Genomic DNA, 15137 nt, shown 5'->3' with positions numbered 1-15137 from the left:
TAAATGTAACAAATTTAAATTTAGGGGAAAAGGTTTGAAATATTTGTGGTGGTCCTATGATCCCCCCCTCAACTATTTATTACTATTTTTATGTGGCATATATTTATCCAGTTGGACCACTGTGTGAAAACACACACGCTAAAAGCATAAGAGTTTGAAGTGGTCCGGTTGGACAAATATATACCATAAAAATATGGTAATAAATAGTCGAGTGGGTTCATAGGACCTCCCGCAAAGTTGAGTCATGTTATTGATACATTCAAACTACAACTTTCTTTAAATAAGAATAAGAGGTCGTTGTCAAATATATAACACAACAAAGGTTAGGGTCGAATCCCATAGGGAATATGGGGCTAATTAAGATGCTTGTGATTTAAGTCACTGATAGTCAATAATTTTCATAAGATGGGCTTGTTCTTGTAACAATTTATAAATAGTATCTCAGTTGTGATTAGAAACACAGTGTTAATCTTGTAGAGGTGTAAATCAGTAATGTATTTGAACTAGGGTTGTGGTTACTATGGCTAGTATCATTATTGTTTGTCAGTTATTGGATAGGATTTTCAGTTGTTATGGGAATCACAAAATTATCAATGACTAAAGTTCATCTTAAGTATATTTCAACCTACTTAGATGAAAATTTTCATAATTATTTGAAACTTAAAGAAACTTTGCATGAAAGTTTTATTTCATTTCAAGTTGGTCAATCTCATTAAATCATTGACCATTAGATGGTAAGTTAATCAAATCCTCATTGATAATTCGCATCCTATTTTTAATCCCTTATTTCCAGCAAATTAAACTTAAGGCATGTTCTATTGTCTGCAACTAATAGAAATCTGATAAAACCCTTGAATTATTGATGTCAATCCCACAATCATTCAAATCTTAATAAAACTAACAATTAAATACCGAATTAATTATAGATTCCACAAATCTAGTTTTGGGAGTTTAGTTTCTCATGAATTCAAGAAAGATTGTAAAATATGAACTCATAGATCAAAGCATTATGCTTAGAAAATATGGAATCAACATTATATCTCTTTCAAAGATCTGCACTAGTTTTCCAAAGCATCGAAAAACAGAATTCAAATCTTCAAATACTAGTCTCTTGAAATCTAACGTCTAAGGAAACTAACATCTCCTGAAATAAACGTTGCATGATTTTATGGCACTTACAATGCTTAAACATGGAGAGTATGCATGTAATTTATGTCGTTTGTTAGATTTGATATATTTTTGGAGTAATTTTGCAGGAAACTAGCTGCTGGAAGCTAACCAGATGAAAACAAAAGAAGATCTGAAAAATGGTCACTTACTTTGGCACCTACACCCCATAGGTACCACTTAATGGGCGTAGGTGGATTTGTAGGTGTCGAAAAAGAAGAAACAGAGAGCCAAATATTTAGGACTACCTACAACACCTAACCTAAGGGGAATAGGGGCCACCTATGACCCATAGGCATGTTCATAGGCGGCCACCGATGCAATTTTCTCAGATCATTTGACTTTATTTTTTAGGGTTTCATGTATCCTATATACACTCCTATGATGATTTTAGTCATATTATGTACTTTTAGTTAAGTTTTCTTCATTTTTTTAGGATTTGAATTCTAGGGTTTCCCTGTAATCTATAGATACCACTTTTACATTTTTAGTTAGAGGCATAGGGATAGGCCTTTTGGGGCTAATTTTACATCATTAACAAAGATCTTTTGATTCTATGATTTAATTTTAATCTTGGGATATTATTCTTCTTCGGTTTTTTTGGTTTGTTATTCAATTTAAGATTTTGGGTTTTCTTGTTTTATTATTGTGAGATTTATTCTGCAATATTGTCTGTGAATTCAATGAATTATCTTACAACTATGAGTGGCTAATTCCCTTATCTAGGGTTTTGGGAACCCTGGTAGATCAACTAAGGACAGAAAGTGTCAAGTCATTTTGGATAAATATTCTTGCTAGTATTGCGATTTTCTTTGATTTGATTGTCTTCTTAATAGGTGCACATGTTAGGATCACGCCTGTATTCAGTACGAGCTTGATAGGGAAGTAAAGATTGGGAAAATAATATTACAATAATGATTTGGAGTTAATTTCCAAAATAAGCTTACCTGCACTATCTACTTAAGATGATTATCTTTTATCTAATAACTTGAGACTCAAAAGGTAATATTTAAATTACGACCCAGAATAAGGGTTAGTAAGGCGATACCTTGAGACTCAAAAGGTAAAGGGTGATATCTATCAATGAGTTGACGAGAAAAATTAGGGTACATAACTTATCAGATTCTACAGGCACGACATTGGAATAGTTCGACAATACACGATAAATCTACAGAGTTAGAAGCTAGGGGGAACACAAGCCTAGTGTTCATCTTAGATTGATTACAAACTAAATCATCTAGTTCTTATTATTTCTTGCTATTTGAACATATCCCCCTATTTAATTTTCTATTACCTGGTTATTTCAATAAATTAAAATAAGATTTCTGATGTATTCCTAGTGGGATTGACCCCAATTGGGTGACATCAAAATTTTTTCTATTCTTCTTCGGGCATACACTAGGTTATGCCTTCTCTTCTTGAAATGATGTCTTGGCCATAGGAAGTATGAAGCGATGAAGACTTCCTTATTATTGATCCTTATCCTTTTTAAATGGTGCGGTATTTCATGAGTGTGGTAGATATAGTGTGGGAACATAAGAAGAGTCTGATGGAAACATTGATACACCTTGAAAACAACAATCATGAGCTTATTCAAAGGGTTTCTAGGTTTGTCTTGGATATTCACCACTTACAAGTAGAGTTGAATGCAAAAGTTGCTACATATAATTTGAAACAACTTAGTTATAGGTGGTATAAGACTGAAATATTTCTAAAAAGACAACTTAAGGAGTTGAAATTGGAGGAGTCAACAATTTCTCATATTCTTATAGATAGTGTCATTTGAAGCAGAGCATACTAGAGTTATGTGGTGATGTAAATAAAACTAAAACTCCAGAGTTGAGATGTATTTTCCCTCATTCAAAGCATTTTTAATCATTATTGTTGATAGTGAGATATTGATCAAGCCATCTGAGCCTCAAGAAGAGTTCAAGAAAGAGGAAACATATGTCTATAGTCTTCAATTTGTTGATCCAAAATCAAAGAATTACATTCCTCACGTAAGAGACAAGAAGTACAATATGCCACATCTATTACTCAGGTCCTTTATTTTTATAGCACCGCCCTTTAAGGATAATGGGAAATTAGAAAAATAGTTATGGGTGCAATTTATAAGTTCAAAGTGGAAAGAGAAAAATCGAAGGCCAACTCTTGGTGTATCTTGATAAAGTCAGAGTAATCAAGGTACCCATGGGCTTATTGGTGAAGTCTAAGTAACCAACATAGCCACATCATATCATGATGTTAAAGACAAGAGCTACTTAGGAGGAAACTCAAGATATTTTATTATTTGTACAATCATTTGTGTTCATTAATGTGAAATTTGCGTATCTATGGTGCCACAAGTATGTTTCTAACTCTCTTGGTTTGTAGTGGACTAATGCATTAGGTACATCGCATGTCTTAAGTTAAGGGTGGAGAGGCTTATGTGTCTACATGTCCTCTTGGGGTTTTTGTTGTCGTGCCTCTTTTCCCCGGAGTCCTACTCCTAGTATAACAGACATATTTAGCCATATTTTGTTTTGTTTTGTGATGTTTTATGTTTAGCAAGGAGAATAATGAGTATCTAAGGTAGTTGATATAAAAAAATAATAACATACCCAGTGTATTCCCACCTAATGGGGTTTGGGGAGGATGGAGTGTATATAGTCTATACCACTACCTCAGGTGAAGTAGAGAGCTTGTTTTTAATAGACCCCCAGCTTAGAATCAATAACAATATAACAAAATCAATACATAAAAGAATACAAACTTGTACAGTATGAAAAATAAACTAACAATGCTAGCCACAAAATAATACTAAAATTATAAATCTGAAACCATAGACAACACTTAACACCTACTAACAAGAAACTTCCGACATAAATACAAAACACTCCACTACTATTAATGACACCCTCCCACCCCCTAACACTCTACCCTAATCTGCATCCTCTAAACCTTCCCATCAAGGGTCATTCCTCTATAAGCTATAATTGCTCTATATCATGCGTAATCACCTCCCTCTAATATTTCTATGGCCTACCTATCCCCCTCCTAAAATCATCCATAGCAAGTGTCACACACCTCTGCACTGGCGCATTAGTACCTCTCCTTATCATGTTCATAAACTAACATAACCTCGCTTCTTGTATATTGTCCTCCACCAAAGCCACTCCCACCTTTTCCTAAATGATCTCATTTCTCAGCCTATCCTTCCTAGTCTGACCACACATCCACCACAACATCCTTATATCCACCATCTTTAATTTTTGGATGTGGGATTTCTTAACTAGCCAACACTCCGCTTCATACAACATAGCCGGTCAGACTTCCACGTTGTAGAACTTACCTTTAAGTTTTGGGGGAACCGTCTTATCACATAAAACTCCCAAAGTAAGCCTCTATTTCAACTACCCTTCCCCAATAAGATGTGAGACATCCTCGTTAATCTCACCATCACCCTAAATCATAGATCCCAGATACTTGAAACCCTCCCTCTTCTGAATGGCCTGATATTCCAACTTCACAACCACGCCAGTCTCCTATGACACATCACTAAACTTACACTCCACGTACTCCATCTTGGTCCTGCTTAACCAAAATTCTTTAGACTCAAGGGTCTGTCTCCAAATCTCTAACTTATCACCAACTCTTCCTCGAGTCTCATCAATCAATACCATATCATCTGCAAGTAACATACACCAAGGAACCCTTCGCTGAATATATTGTATCAACATATCTATCAGTAAGCAAAATAAAAAAGGGCTAACAGTAGATCCCTAGTTCAACCTTATCAAAATTGGAAAGTGCTCTGAATCTCCACCTACCGTCCTCACACGAGTCTTCGCGCCATCATACATGTCTTGAATCAACCTAATGTATGCCACAGGAATCCTTCTAACCTCCAAACACCTCTACAGAATCTACCTTGGCACTCCGTCATATGCCTTCTCGAGATTAATAAACACCATATGTAGGTCCTTTTTCCTTTCCTAAAATTACTCCACTAATTTCCTCACAAGGTGAATAGCCTCAGTAGTCGAGCGACCTGCCATGAAACCAAACTAATTCTCAGAGATAGTCATAATCTTTCTTAGTATCAACTCTACCACCCATTCCCAAACCTTTATAGTATGGCTCAACAACTTAATACCTCTATGTGTCTACCTCCATGCTTCAGGTATCTCCGCCACCTTAAAAATGATATTAAACAACCTTGTCTACCACTTCAAACCTGCCCAGCCAGTGCTCTTCCAAAAATCCACTAGAATCTCATCTGGCCTTGTCGCCCTACCCCAACGCATCCTGTGAATAACCCCCTTGACCTCATTAACCTCAATATGCCTATAATGACCATAATCATGACACTTCTCAGACTTTTCCAAATCCCCCAACATAAAATCTTTGTCCCCCTCGTCATTCAAAAGTTTATGAAAATAGGACTGCCACTTCTTTTTTATAAGGGTATCCTCAACCAATACTTTACCATCCTCTCTCTTGATACAATTTACTTGGTCAAAATGAATACCCTTCCAAAAATTTATTTTAGAATTGTGTGATATGTATATATATATATATGACTATTATGAATCTCGTTATGGCATTATGATTAGGGATATAATAATCATAGCTAAAATTGCATGAACCTCATAGGTAGTGGTTTGTGATGCAACCTTGTGCCTTGTGTGTATGCGATACTACTTAGTTCTCTTTGTGTGTTAAATTTAAAACTTGACTGGTTAGTCTTGTCTAAGTTACAGGATAGTCGGTTAGAAAAGGATCATAGGCCATTTTTTATATCAGTCCACTTTTAGCCTAAATAACCTTCCAAAAGTGAATAAGTATCCATTGATCCCTATTTTAAGCTTGTATAGCCTTTTTTTCTTGTTTCACCTTTCATCTTCTTATTTGTGTTACAATGAACATGTTGTAGCCCTGGTCCTCCTTGGACACTATGCACCTCAACTCAGGCAAATTACTTAAGTTGACGGTGGCTATCATGGTGGTGTGTAAATTTCTTAAGTAGGGTTGGATGTGGTATTATTAGAAAAGAAAAGAAAAATGTGAAAAAGAAAGGAAAATAAAAAGAATTAATAAAAGAAATCACACCCGACCTGAATATGCAATAAAAGAATAAAAAGAGAGAAATAAGTGTGGAATAAAAGAAATTGGATAAGTAGTAGACCCGAACTTAAGTGCAGTGCCAAGGAGGCTTAGTCAATAAAATTGTCCATATGTGCCATACCAGCCCCAAAGCCTACACTATGAGCCGAATAAAGTCCTATAGTGATCCTAACCCGACTGTCTAAAAGCTAACGTAAAGAAAATGAGGGCAAGCCTATTATATTTGATGCACATTGATTGGAACTTGCTTGTAAGTGTGAGCAACTCTCGATATGTCCCTACATTAACATGCACTGTTTCATAGAATGATTGGGACTTCTCTGATGTGAGGCTGTATGAGTTGTGTTGCTTGCTGCTTACTTGATTGGGTAGTGTAACTTGTACATATGCATGGTTATTTATTAATAATGTAATGTTGTCATGACCCAAACAAGGGCCTGGCCATGACAGGTATCTCAAGTCCCATATAGATCGGAGATCACCCCCTGCACCTAATCAAACCAACCACAACACACCCCAATGTCGGATCAATTCCAAACATATAAAAAGGTAGCATCCAATAGCTAAAGAAAAATTTAATGTATGAGTATAACCGACGATTGGTGATCGGCGGACCAACCCACCAACACCGCCCAGTAACCAAAGTAGTCCAAACAAAGCCTTCTAGTAATGAACCAAAACTGAATATCAATAAGTGTCCGAACATGCCCCCAGCTATGGCAAATATAGGTCTAAACAGTCTGAGCCATAAGAGACCAAAACATGAAATATAGACTTCCAATGTATGGAAGTTTATCACTTCAATGTCAACTCACAAGCTGATCCCGAATCCTAATCACTTAGAAGGAAGAGTAAAAGTTTGACTAATTCCTGCATCGCATGGGGAAATAGTGTATGATGGCGATTAGCGGTTAAAGAGCTAACGTGAAACTCAGGGATAAGGATAACCAAATAAAATGAACAGTAGTTTAAAATCATTCAAAATCAATGCATATAATCAAATGCATATACACATATACTTTACATGCTGGGATAGGGAATAAGGGTTAATGTGAACTTAAAAACTTTAACATGTATTGTCTGGCACAACCATCATAACATGTACCCATGAGCTATATAGTCCAAAGCTCTCACCCCCTGGTCTAGCCCCAATGCATGTAATCACACAAATTGGAGAATAACCACATATATATATACATGGGGGACTTAAACCTCCCAAACATGTACAAAGGTGACTTAAGCACCCGGTCAAGTAATGATTTCGAGGGGACTTGAACCTCCCTAATCATGGAATAAAAATGAGGGGGGCTTGAACCTCACTAGTAACTTTGACCCTCACGTCAGCAAATGCGGTTTCTAGTAGTGGTCGCTCGGACCTTCACTTTCACGACTCAGCTCACAACCCTTATTAAAGTCCAATTAAATCAAGTATCGCATATTTCCATTCTTTGAACCACATTCCGCATTAAGGTATACATTATTGGTATCGTCATACCAACTGGACTTGCAAGGTAACAACAACATGCCAAAATAATTTCTATTAACAAGGGGAGAACAACTCCCTTTGTTCATTAATATGAGGTAGGGGAACACCGACCTCCTTTGTTTATTAAATCATAGCATTGTAGTTCAAATACCTCTATATATCATGCAATAGTTCAAGACTAGTTCAATTTTACAAATTCCCATAGTTATCATAGTTAAAAACCAATTTCACACTATAGGATTGGGTTCATAACCACTTCAAAAGTCACAAGTTTGGGAAAATCACAGTCACCTAGTTCATTTACCATACCCATGCACCCACACACTTAAATACATAATTAAAGCATTGAAACCATATATAAACCATAAGAAACATTGTTCAATTCATAAACATTCAAAAGCCCCAACCTTTGTCTCAAAACCCTCATAAACATCTCATGAACAATACTTTATAACACATGCCTTTAACAAATTAACAATGATAAAGTATAGTATGCCTTAAACACCATAAAATTTGGAGAGAAATCAACCCCTGAGCCCTTAGATGGCCAACTTGATGAAACCCTAGCTTGACTTGAATAAGGGAATTTAGAGAGCCTTTTGGAGTGTATGAGAAGTTACTTTGATTTTTTCTGAGTGCTAATGACACTGTAAAGGGTTTATAAGACATGGGTTATAATTTGGGTAAGAGGGAAAATATCTAGAATTCCCAAAGCTTAAAATATAAAAAAGTGGTGCCCTTGACTATGGGTCAATCAGTGAATGGTAGCCACTTCTTATGACTAGTCACCAAGAGTCATAAATAAGATAGTCTCTAAAACCCCACACACTATTGACCCTACAACTCATGAGTATCACTCGTAATAAGACTCTCTAACTCATAAGGTCCAGTTGTAGTCAACGCAAAACCCAATTTGGTAAACATTTGACATCCTACAATTTGCACCCAATGACTCATAACAAGTTCTTACGGTTCATGGTGATCCACTCATGCTTAGAGCAGAACACAGAAAATTTTTTATTTAGTTACAATTCCATCCCAATGACTCCTCATGAGTCTTTACAATGTGTACACTCAAGTTGTACCCAAGATAGCAACTCAAACACCCCTCACTGGACAACTTACGTCTAAGGTCATCTGACTCATCAAGACACGTTATGACTCATCAGATGAGTCTTGCCAAGACAGAAAACTTGGGACACAAAAAATTTTTGAGGAACAAAAATCTGAGGTGTTACATAGTCCCCCTTAGGATCAATCGTCCTCGAATGAAATGACAAGGAGTTTATTAGCATGATTTTAATTCACATACCTCTACTATTACATTTTCTAGGAATGAAAACAAAGATGCCAAGGAAATCACTCTTTCCTTTAACACTGTCAAAAAACAAAGATGTTAAGGATTACAATAGCTTAAGCACGATTATCTGGAATGAGACAAAAATGAATACTTGGACTTCATGTCCCACTCAGCTTCCCAAGTAGCTTCCTCAACCTTTTGGTTCCTCCAAAGAACCATTACCAAATCTATGTCCTTCATCTACAATCGACGGACATGATCTAAAATCTCAACTGGATCTACTTGTACGACAAGGAATTTAAAATGGGCACCTTCTCCAAAGGAACAACCGTCGAAGAATCACCTATGCACTTCCTCAACATCAAAACATGAAACACCGGATAATGGATCTCAAACTAAAGGTCAACTCCAATTCATAAGCAACATTACCAACCTTCTTCAAAACGAAATACAGACCTACATAATATGGACTGAGTTTTCTCTTTTTTACCAAACTGCATCAGTCCCTTCATAGGAGATACCTTTGACAACACCAAATCACCAACGCTGAATTCTAACTCTCTTTCCCTCACATCCTTATAGGATTTTTAATGATTTTGGGTGGCCTTAAGTCTATCTTGAATCACCTTCACCTTCTCTATTGCTTGGTAAACCAAATTAGGGCCAAATAACTTATTTTCACCAACCTCAAATCACCCAATAGGAGATCTACACCACCTACCATATAAGGTCACAAATAAAGCCATACCAATGCTAGAATGATAACTATTGTTATAGGTAAATTCTATTAGAGGCAGGTGGTCAACCCAACCACCCTAAAAATTAAATACACAAGCCCGAAGCATATCTTCCTAAACCTTAATTATCCATTCTACTTGGCTATACGTCTGCAGGTGAAAAGCAGTACTAAGGGTCACCTTAGTCCTCAAACCTCACTGGAACGACCTCCAAAAGTGAGATTTGAACTAAGTATCCCAATAAGATAAAATGGAAACTGCTGTACCATCAAAATTCAACATCTAATCTTCAAAAGAGAAATTAGTCCTCACTGGTAAAAAGTGAGCATACTTAGTCATCCTATCCATAATGACCCAAATCAAATTAAATTATTGGTGAGAGTACGAAAGATCAGTAAAAAAATCCATATTAATTATCTTTCATTTTCACACTGGCAGCTCAATTTCTTGAGTCAACCCACCGGGCCTCGAGTGCTCTACCTTCACTTGTCGACACACTATGTACTTAGCCATAAAACTGGACACATCTCACTTCATATTATTCCACCAATAAATATTCTTGAGATCATGATCATTTCTATTGATCCAGGATGAATAACATAACATGACTCATTTCCTGTATTGCAGGCTCTTATGATCCAAATAAATATCAACATGGACCCTATATAAATAGTGCCACCATATCTTTAATGCAAATAACACAGCTAGTAATTCTAAATCATAAGTCAGGTAATTCTTCTCATGAGCTTTCAACTGCCTAGAATCATAGCAACCACCTTGGCATGCTGCATCAGCACAAAGCCTAATTCCACTTGAGATGTATCATAATAGACAATAAAACCATCGATTCTTTCACGTAAAGTCAAGACTGGAGCCAAAGCTAACTTATTCTTCTGCTTCTCGAAACTACCCTCACAAGAATAAGACCATGAGAATTTTACCTTCTTCTAAGTCAACTTAGTCAATAGGGCAGCGCTAGAAGAGAAACTCTACACAAACCTTCTATAGTAGCCGGCTAAATCCAAGAAACTTTAAATCTCGGATGGAGTCGTGGGTGTAGGCCACTTATTAACCACTGCAACCTTCTATGGATCCACCATGATCCCTTCATTAGAAATAACATGACTAAAATATGTCACAGCATTCAACTAAAACTTACACTTAGAGAACTTCGCATCCACATGCTTATCTTCTAGGGTCTGCAACACAAGCTGGTGGTGATCGACATGATCCGCCTTATTTTTGGAATACCCCAAAATATCATTGATAAAGACAATGACAAATAAGTCTAAGAACTAACGGAAAACCCAATTTATAAGATCCATAAATGTGGTTGGGGCATTGGTCAAACCAAAGAGCATCACCAAGAACTTACAATGACCATACAGCCTTGAAAAACCAGTCTTAGGGATATGCGCCTCGATAATCTTCAATTAGTGGTACCTAGACCAAAGATTAATCTTGGAAAAGAACTTAGCACCCTGAAGCCAATCAAAGAGATCAGCAATCCTCAAAAGCGAATACTTATTCTTCACGGTTACTTTATTCAGTTAGCGGCAGTCAATACATATTCAAAGGGAACTATCATTCTTACACATGAAGAGTACTAGAGCACCCCACGGAGAACACTAGGGAAGATAAAACCCTTGTTAAGAAGATCATTCAACTACTCCTTAAGTTTTTTCAACTCAGCTAGAGCCATTCTATTAGGAGGAATAAAAATAGGATGAGTGTCCAAAAGAAGATCGATCCTAAAATCAATTTCCCTATAAGGAGGACTACTAGGAAGTGCATCAGGGAACACCTCAGAAAATTTGAAGACCACATGGACAGTCTATAATGAATGACCTTTAGATCAAGAATCTTTAACTGCACTAGGTGATAGAGACACCCTTTAGTAACTAATTTCTAGGCTCTAATATATGAGATAAACCTTCAATTAGGCACTAGGGAACTACCTTCCCATTGGATTACCAGTTCATTTTGGATATGGAAACTGACCGTTCGGGTCCGACAATCAAGAGGCATAACACGAATGCAACCAAACCATCCCCAAAATCACATCAAAGTCTAAAATATCAAACTCTTTTAAATCCACCAAGGTATCCCTACCTTAAACTAACATCACACAACCCCTATAGACCTTTATAGCCATTACGGTGTCACCCACCAAGGTGGACAACGAGAAAGGGTCCAAATTACATTCAGGATCAAAGCCAAAATAAATAGCCATATAAAGGGTCACATAAGAGAGAGTAGACTTAGGATCAAGTAGACAATATACATTATGAGAAAACATTTTAAGCATACTAGTAACAACATTTGGGGATGCCTAAGAATCCTAGCGAGTGGCAAGAGCATATAGAAGGTTCGACTAGTGCCAAAGACAAAAGTAGAAGTAACACCCGTTGGTGCAAAGCAGATGAAGTAGCAACAGGAACCCTATTTGCCCCAGAAAAACCTTAGAAAGACAATCCCTCTACAGATGACCAGTTAACCATATTTAAAGCACTTATTCCTCCCTTCCTCATAAATTCCACGATACACCTAACCACCAAATCTATAAGGAGGATATAATGGAGCTGACTAATACCTACTAGTCTACGACTGGGATCCAGGTGCTCTAAATCCACCATCATACTAAGAACAACGGTCACCTTATGGCTTTGGATAAGGAGCACTAGCCATAAATTATGAACCATAATTACCCAACTTTTTCTTAGACCACTTCACATTATCTCTACCACTTTGTTGCTGACCTTCACCCTAATCTAAATAGTGAAACTTCTCATTCTGCCTCTCACTCATCTCTTGTTGCTTTTTTTATTCCTTCACTTATTGCATATACACCACAAGTTTAGAGATGTCCACATCTTTGTTGAACAAGGTAGCCTTGATTTTAAAGATCAACTTGTGGGACAACCCCAAAGTAAATTTCCTCATTCTATCCCTTCTTCTAAATACTAAATCAAAAGCATAACGCGACAACTGATGAAACTTTAAGGCATACTCTTCTATTGACATCCTTTCTTACTTCAAATTCATAAATTCCTCAGTCGTTGCCTCCCTCAACTTATGAGGAAAAAATGGTCAAAGAAAGCACTAGAAAAATTATCCTACAAAGTGGACTCAGCTTTATCACCTCTAGACTGGTCCCACTCCTCATACCATTGGTGCGCCATATCCTTCAATTGATAAGCAGCAAACTCTACATTAGTAGCATACATCACACGAAAGATCTTTTCCATATCATAAATAAAGTTTTGAGGATCTTTCTCAACTTTAGAACTACTGAAAATTGGGGGACTCAACCTTATAAATTGGCAAATCCTAGTGGCCTCGGGTGATAGAGCAACAAAAACAACACGCTTAGTATGGAAGGCCACCGACTGGGGTGAGCAAATGAATTAATTAGAAAAACTCAACAGTAGACAGATTAGCTCAAGGTGCTTAAGAAGGGATATAAGAAATAGATGGAGCTCTATCAAGGCAATCAGAAACAGCATCCCTAGACTGGGTTTAAACACCTGAAGTTAGATGAGCTCCATCCACATTGTCCTCAGACAAGACAGATGATTTTCCATGAGCATCAAATCTTCTGGAAGGCATGATCTAAAAAGCAAACACACGAGAATTAGAGAAGATTAGAGGCTTTAGACACTACATCTTAAAATAAAACAACAAGAATAGGAAATATTCCTAAATGTCTCATATACTATACCTTAAAAGTGTGGCACCCTATAAACCTATAAATGATACTCTACTTGATATGGCTTTGTCGGACACTTGATTACACCAAACCTGGGCTCAAATACCATCTTTGTCACCACCCAAACCATGACCTAGAGCCATGATGGGTATCTTAAGTCCAATATAGACTGGAGATCACCCTTTACACCTAACTGAACCAACCATAAAACACCCCAATGTCAGATGAATTACATACATAAAAAACATAGCATGTAATAACTTAAGAAAAATTTAATGCATGTTTATAACCGATAACTGATGGACTAACTAACCAACACTGCCCAATAACCACAGTAGTCTAAACAAAGACTTTTAACGATAAACCAAAACTAAATATCAATATGTGTTGGGACATGCCCTCGACTATAGACAAAAAAAATTCTAAATAGTCTGAGTACTAAGAGACCAAAACATGAAATGTAGACTTCCAATGTATGGAATCTTACTATTTCAATGCTACCTCACAAGCTAATCCCAAAACCTAATCACTGAATAGGAGAAGTAAATGTATGACTATTCCTATATCACATGGGGATACAACATCAAATGACGATTAGTGATTGGAGTGCTAGCATGAAACTCAAAGATAAGGATAACATAATGTCATGAACAACCGTGTAAAATCATTCAAAACCAATTCACATAATTAAATGTATATAAATATATGCTTCACATATCGGTATAAGGAACAAGGTTTAATATGCACTTAAAATATTATCCTAGATGATGTAGCTCAACCGTCATACCATGTACCCACGAGATATATGGGCTACACATCTCACCCCTTGGTCTGGCCCCAAGGCATGTAGTCGCACAAATGGGAAAATAACCTCATATATATGCATGTAGAACTTGAGCCTCCTAATCATATATTAAGGTGACTTAAGCACCCGATTATGACATGATTTATAGGGGACTCAAACCTTTCTAATTATGAAAAAATAATAAGGGGGACTCAAACATCCTTGGTCACTTTAACCTCTACATCGACAAATGGGATTTCCATTATCGATCACTTAGACCTCCACTTTCATGACTCAGCAACACAATCCTTATTAGAGCCTAATTAAAACAAGTATCACACATCTCATTCATTAAACCATATTCCACATTAAGGCATACACTATTGGTATCGTCATACCAACTACCCTTGTAAGGTAATAATAGCATACCAAAACAATTTCCATTTACTTGGGGAGAACAACTCCCTTTATTCATTAATATAGAGTGGGGGAACACCTACTTCCTTTTTTCATTAAATCATACCATTGTATTTCAAATACCTTTTGTATTGTTCAATAGTTTAAGACTAGTTAAATGTTACAAATCCCATAGTTCTCATAATTAAAAGCCACTTTCACACTATAGGGTTGGTGTTATAATCACTTTAAAAGTCACAAGTTTGGGAAAATCACAATCCTTGTTCATTCACCGTACCCATGAACCCATACATTCAAAACCATAATTAAATCATAGAAATCATACATAAACTGTGAGAAATATTTTTCAATTAATAAACATTCAAAAAAAACCCAACCTTTGTTTTAAAACCATCATAAACATCTCATGAACAATACTTTAAAACACATGC

The sequence above is a fragment of the Capsicum annuum genome, chromosome 9, assembly GCF_002878395.1.
Source record: "Capsicum annuum cultivar UCD-10X-F1 chromosome 9, UCD10Xv1.1, whole genome shotgun sequence".
Classification (NCBI taxonomy): Eukaryota; Viridiplantae; Streptophyta; class Magnoliopsida; order Solanales; family Solanaceae; genus Capsicum; species Capsicum annuum.
This window is presented reverse-complemented; position numbering follows the sequence as displayed.